Source organism: Thalia democratica, chromosome 1 (assembly GCF_965202585.1).
Source record: "Thalia democratica chromosome 1, ktThaDemo2.hap1.1, whole genome shotgun sequence".
Taxonomy (NCBI): domain Eukaryota; kingdom Metazoa; phylum Chordata; class Thaliacea; order Salpida; family Salpidae; genus Thalia; species Thalia democratica.
Window position 1 is genome coordinate 44,984,302 of NC_139165.1, and position 7,037 is coordinate 44,991,338.

Consider the following 7,037-nt stretch of genomic DNA (forward strand, 5'->3'; position numbering starts at 1 on the left):
AACTTTTAGGCTTAAAATTACTTTACTAAATCTTCTTCTATTTATATTTCTAAAAATTTACTAACAAGTAAAACTAAAACTTTAAACAAAATATTAATAGTATTCATAACAGTAAAATATATAGCTTCTATATCTAAGTTTTTTTCTAACTTTAGAGAAAGCAAAATGCTTAAATATTTTATGAAAAGTTATCAGGACTGTATGATTTATTTTAAGTACTGTCTGATTAAAATGTATATATTTCTTATATTAAATAAAATCGTTTTGATTGAGTTTATTTTAATCTGAGGATCTGTAGTTTAGACCAGTGTACCTTTAACAAAATTTGAGAAAACTAGATTAATTAAGGATTGATAGCTCTGTAACATCTATTTTCACAAAAAAGTAGATTTTTCATTTGAAACCATAAGTAAAATAAAGTATAATATATATTTTAAGAAACTTGTTAATTAGAAATACTTAGCTAATGAAAAATTTAAATGAAAATAATTTCCATTCATTTCTGGAACACTTGAAACTAAACACTCACATTTGTAAATTGGTATATGAATAATGACAACTTATGTAAATTTATACTTATTTATTTTCTTGATAGAGTTTTATTTAAATAAATAATACCTTTTCAAAATTGTAAATTATTAAGCAGACAATTACTATTTCAAATTTTTTCTAAGGGTTACAAAACATTTAAAAATAAATTAAACGACTTAAATTGGTATGTTTTTAAAAGTCTCTTGTTTACATACAAAAATCAGGCATGTTATATTAATTTAAGAAACAAGCTACTATACAAAAGATGTTTTTAACAATAAAGTTGATTGATGTAATGATTATTTATTTGTATATCAATTTAACCTAGTGTTTATCAACTTAATTTTATACTCAAAAATAAATCTTATCAAAACTTCACATTGCTAATAACTATTAAAAGTTGACTACTACTTATTTTAAATACTGAAATAAACCTGATTTTTTCAAAATTAGAATAAATTTTATAATAGTTTTCTTAAACTGTTAAATTTAAACTTGAATATTTATAAACTACATATAATGTTGAGTTATTTAGTTTAATATAGAGTAATTAAAATTTATTGCTTGATAAAGCTGCTCTCAAAGCACAAGTTGCTTGCCTTTCAAAAATAAACTTTCATATAATAATTGAAACGTTTTTTGCTGTAATTAAACTTCCCATTTTTATGTTGTAAATGATAAAAAAGTATCTTTTTTATTTTAATACCTCGTTACCCGTAATTAATATAAATCAGTAATTACAATAAATATACAATCTTGAAAATGACTTCGCACAAAAGTTGAATTGATAAACTTTTAAGGCTAAGCAGCAGCAGTACCAGCATTTTTTTAAAAACAAAAGTGATTAGCATAAAAAACTAAACAGAGTTGCAACAGAATCCAGAGAATAAGGAAACAGGAAAGCGAGCTCGTGCATTTTGCTCCAACACCAACGCGCCACAAGAGAAAAACGCCAGCTTCGACCTCTGTTCAATTCTCTACGTGGCATTTCAAACACAAAAGCGCGCGCACTGTTGCCTCTAACGCGGCCTTTTTCTGTTTCTTTCTCAATGTGTTGCTTCTGCACCAGTTGCGTAGCCTTTCGTTATGGCAGCTTTCATTGCCTTGTTAGCCGCTCCACGACTAAAATTTTCTTATTCTTAGGCTCTTCATGCAAAATTGGTTAGGCAGCTCCAGAACTTTTGTTAATAATTAATTGTATCTTCCTTTGCTGTACGTTTTTTTACTATTGCAGGGCGTGGTTTAAAGGTTGCTTGAACTTTCTTTTAAGCATAATTATTTTAAGAAAAATAACTTGATGGTATTGAATTAGAAATAAGTTTTTGTTATTTAGTAAATTTGTTAAGTAAACAACTAGTTTTAATTATTTGATGTCATTCTGAATGATACTGTATTAAAAAACGTCTTCAGATTGTGATAAAATTAATACAAAAGCCTTTCAATAGTTAGAACTAGCACTATACTTTTTTTATTTTGAATTAGTACATTTACAGTCTAAGCAAGTTTGATGCCAGTGAGAAAGTTGCGTTTTGATAGTTAAAGCGGATAAAGTGTTTGTTGAAGTTCTTAACAGTTGCACATGCTGACGCTTCTGAGGCAGTGTAGTTAGCTAGTTGTGGATGTTGCAATGTGCAACAGCTATCTACATTACCACAGGATCTTCCCAGCACCCCTTCAAGTTAAATTCGAACTTCAGCGGCACAAAAACGCAGTTCAAAACAGAAAGTGTTTTGGCGTTGAAAGAATTTCTTTAGTATTTTAAAACAGTAAATGCAGCGTAGAATAACTAAGTTTAAATCTTTTTTTTTTATAATAAGCTTTTTTTTCACTTAACAACATATCAAGTGACATAAACTGCAAAATAAAATAGAATAGAGAAATAAAAACTTATCTTAAGAGAACTCTCTTCATTTCTCTCTTAAAGCAATTGTTTTGAAAAGGCAGGCTGGTTAGCAGTCTTCGTACAATTAGATGAAGCTCTTACATCATTCGTTCAGAACACAGCACAGACTAAACAGCTGCCTGCCTACAGCTCAGCTATTTATTGACCTTTTAACTAGCTTCTTATCTTAGACGCTGCGTAAGCCTTTTCACCATTACCAGTTGTCGTCAGCTAAATAGTTTAGATGTGTTGAATTTAAAAGTTTAAGTTTTAAACCCACATACTAGATAAATGTTTATTTAAAGAGTTGAAGCACGCTTGTAGTTGATTATGTGGTCAAGCGTGATATGGCAGTGATTTCAAGTTAGCCCCCTGTGGACTTCGTGCCGCTGACCAGCCACAGGGGTCTATTGACCTGCCCCACCACGCCGCGACAAAGTAAAAAGCTACCTGAAGAAGCTTGAAAAAATAACTCCGGCTCGTCAATGGCTATGATTGATGTTTAATGGCTCTTCGGAGTATGAGAAAGAGCTATTACCATCAATCAGCTGTTGGCAGAGCGCAGAACTTCAAAGTGAAGCTACACATCGTGGACGCGTGAAAGGTGAGGTTTGCAAGAAGCAAGTGCAGCACTCGTTTTGGCAGTGATTTGAGTTTGTTGCCTGTTTGTGTTTGCCACACAGGTGCTCATTCCACTACCGCATTGAGTTTTTGTAAGATCAACGTTGCATGTGTAATTTTAAAAATAAACTAATTTTTAATTTATTTTTTATTCATGTCTGTTTATACCAGCGATTCATAACCTGGGGTAAATTTACCCCTGGTGGTAAATTCCCTTGTATTTGGAGGTAAATTTTTTTATTACAGGTTATGTAAATTAATGTTTCTTAATTTGGTATTAATTTATAAGTTAGTACTAAACTGTAGTTTTTTAAAGTTAAATAAACTCTTTAAATTTTACGATTTTTTACATTTAATAAGCTTAAATAAATAAAAATCTTTTTATTCCTCAAAATTAAACAATATTTTGTATGTTGGGGATAAATTTTGTAATTACCTTTCAAAAAGGGGTAAAACATAAAAAAAGGTTAAGAACCGCTGGTTTGTACAAAACGATAAATATTAATTACTTGTGTACTTTACACTTTAAAGGTGGCAATCAAAGTTCTCAACTTAAATAAAAGGAGAAATATCAATTATAAATTTTAACCTTGATTAATAATACAATGGTCCACTTGTTTGTCGTCTCACATGTTACTATATAAATTTTTACAGATTTTAAAAAACTGAAGATCTCGTTTTCCAACGAGTGAAACATTGTATTCATAATAAAATTTAAAATTTATAATTTATTATATATTAACAGATGTTTTAATACTTTTGATTTAAAGTTAGCATTGTATCAGTAGCACACTTTTTGTGTTGAAAAAAAAAACTTATGAAATTATGATTGTTACAAAAAATTTAAACTATTTTAGAGGAAGCTCTCAACACCTTGACTATCTTAAGCTTGAGTTATTGGTTAGAGAATAAATTCCAATATCTTAACTCTGTACAAAAAACTTTTTGTTCAACTTTTTTGATAGTGCTTTTAAAAGGCTGTCATTTTTTCCTATCCGTACAAAGATCGAAGAACTGCAGCTTTGAAACATGCCGTTATCAAGTAAGTTAAGAATTAAAAGTGTTTATTGTGGTATTTTTTAATGTTTATTTTTGTAAACTTTTTAGATTAATCCCTTTTTTGATATAACAACTTTTTTATGATTTTTTTAAAAATAATTATATTTTTAAAAAAGTTGTTTGTTTTAGATATCCAAATCAAGTTTAATAATCTATGCATAAATTTAGTAAAATTTGCACTCTCTTATCAATAGTGTTTCAATTCAACGTTTTCTTTTGTTCATGGGAGCCTTATTTTAAACACCACCATTTTTGTGAAGTTATTTGATAAATAAATTAAAAATAAGTTATCAAACAAATATTTAAACGTTTACTTTTATTTAGACTTCAACTTTGTTACACAAATACATTTTTTAGAGGTAACAAGTAGATGTTCAGCATGCATCACCATGACACCGGCATGCCTTCATCTGCTGAAGTCAAATCCACACGCGAACGGATCATTCAAGCGTTTCAATAGTACGTAAGTTGAAATTTATTCTTAGTTTTATTATGAGTTTAAGAATTTTATAAAAAGTGTGTTTAGTTGTTTTAACTTTTCTTTTTTTTTCTGTTTACATAAACATTTATAGTTTATTTTTATTGTGTAAATTGGTATGAAATAATAAATCTTTTTTACTTGTTATACCGTATCTACTTTATTAACATAAATTTTAATAATTCTGTTCCAAAGTTTAGCACTTAATCAAAAAACATACTTTTTAATAGAATATATTTTTTTCAGAGAAACAAAATAAAATATTGGTTTTATAAAATATCGGATACACTTTTTAAGGAAAGTTTTCTATTTCTAACTAGTGTAAAAAAATCATTTAAACAAAACTATTTTTTCAATTTTAATAGTTTGAAAATTGTTTTTAACGTTTATTACGCAAAATCTTTGCTTTTTTATACATATTTTAAGGGTCGCTCAATTTACTATCAAAGTTATCTTTTAAAAAATGTTCAAAAAATGTTAAATGAGCAATTTTCATCTCTAAAATAGTTTTTTTTTTCTTTTGTTTTATCTTTTTGTCATGGTTTTAATATTATGTACAAATATAAATTAACCTTTGAAACCATGTGTTTTATATTCAGGAAGTGTTTCTCATTAGTCTTAGTTGTTAAAATTACTGTTATTACCTTTTTTTTGTAAAAATGCATTAGTTTTATTGGAACTTTTATTCTTATTTGAATGTTACAATAACAGTAAAAGTTTCTTAACATACAATGTTAAAACATTTTATATTATAATCGATAAGTTTTTAGAAACTGTAGTTTCACGAAACCTCGTGTTTAAAGTTCGTTATAATGTTAAAACTTTTTAGATTTTCTAAAAAACTAAGATAAAATGTTTTTGTTTATAGATTGTTGAAAAAAGATTTATACTCTTTTAAGTAAAACTTACTAACTCTTGTATAAAGAAAGAAGTCTGACACACTAAGTTAAATCTATATTCTGTATAAATTTTATATTTTTTCTTATTTTTGCTCCTATTATAGACTAGCTAGGTTAAAAACTCAAGTAAGACATATTCATTTTATATTTTTATATGACTATTTAAATCAAGTAATCTTTTGAATTTATGTTCGAACCTTTTCAAAAGTTTAAGTACTTGAACCATTTTCTACTTCCAGTATTACTCTGTAAAAAGTTTGCACTGTTTTGTAACTATGCAATTTCAAAACAGACTTTGGAGCGTCGGAAGGAGAGGTAGCTGGGAAATCGATGCGGGGAAGAAGCTCAACTTCTGTAGATAAATTAAATTGGTGAATAAAACTGACACTGCTAATTTTTGTTGTATAGTATGTATTATTTATGCTAAAACTTATTATTGTACGCTCATGTCTATTTTTAGTCAACAGCTTAAAAACTAATGTTGCGATAGATTCAAAAGTATTAACAAATATCCAAAAACTAATTTAAATAGTTCACTCTTGTAAAAACGAATTAAACTTAAAAAAGAAAGACAGTCTCGCAGTATTATATACAAATGAACAATCTAGAAACAACTAGAACTATAGTTTTTATCGAAGCTTTTAAGTAAAAGTCGTTTTCTACCAAATGTTTATTAAGTTTAGTCAGTGGTACAAAGAAGTTACTCAATTATTTGCAGTTCGGTCGATATTTGAAATGCTGAAAAAACTGGTCATGGCTAATAATTGCAGAGAACATGTTTTCAGTTTTTCTAACATGCGTCTGTAAAAGTTTTTGAGTTTTTAAAGTCAAACTTTATTTTGTAACTTCCTAATTATAAATACTTATAAGATTTTAAAAGTACTGTAGGTATTAAATGAATTTGAAAAGTTTACAACTAAAACCATGAAACTAAATTGCACATACTTTGAGATTTTAAAGATTATTATTAAATTATTGAGATGGCCTAGCATCTTATATTTTAAAGAATTATATCAACGTCAAATTAAGTAATTACCAAATTAAAACATAAGTTTACTTTTTCAATTTGGAGCCACTAATACGAAATGACTTTTTTTTCCAACCGTACTTTGTTAAATTATAGAAAAAAAAATTTTGCAAAATAAAAATATAATACTTAACTTTACCACCTGAGTTATAACGAGTTATAACAAAAAATAACTGGTCACCAACCATGCCTGCAAACAGTTTTAAATACCTTCTGTGTAGGGTCAGATACATTTATAAAAATTTCGTAATTTTGAAATCCTTTCTACTTTTCAATACGGATATTGGCACGTAGAACATGGTCCCTCCTGTTTCCTATTTTGCGCTTTTTCTAAGAACTGTACGAACCATAAATATCATCCGTTCTATCGAGCTAGCTAAGTAGATATTTGACTGTAAGTTTTGTTGACGCGCGGACAAGCTATTTAGGTTATACCTGTTGGTTTTGCGTTTTTGGAACAGGCCTATTTGTCAAAATATCTTTTATTCAAAATTTACTGTTACCCGGAGTCTACTACGCGATTTCTTTACTTTTGCAACC

General features: G+C 27.9%; 1 long non-coding RNA gene across 1 annotated transcript; it reads left to right on the forward strand.

Moving 5' to 3' along the window:
* The first annotated feature begins 3,935 nt into the window (after positions 1-3,935).
* On the forward strand, positions 3,936-5,844 carry LOC145849240 (uncharacterized). The gene is made up of 3 exons (XR_014372333.1): positions 3,936-4,076; positions 4,451-4,556; positions 5,763-5,844. It is a non-coding gene; the product is annotated as an uncharacterized LOC145849240 (long non-coding RNA).
* Positions 5,845-7,037: the final 1,193 nt, after the last annotated feature.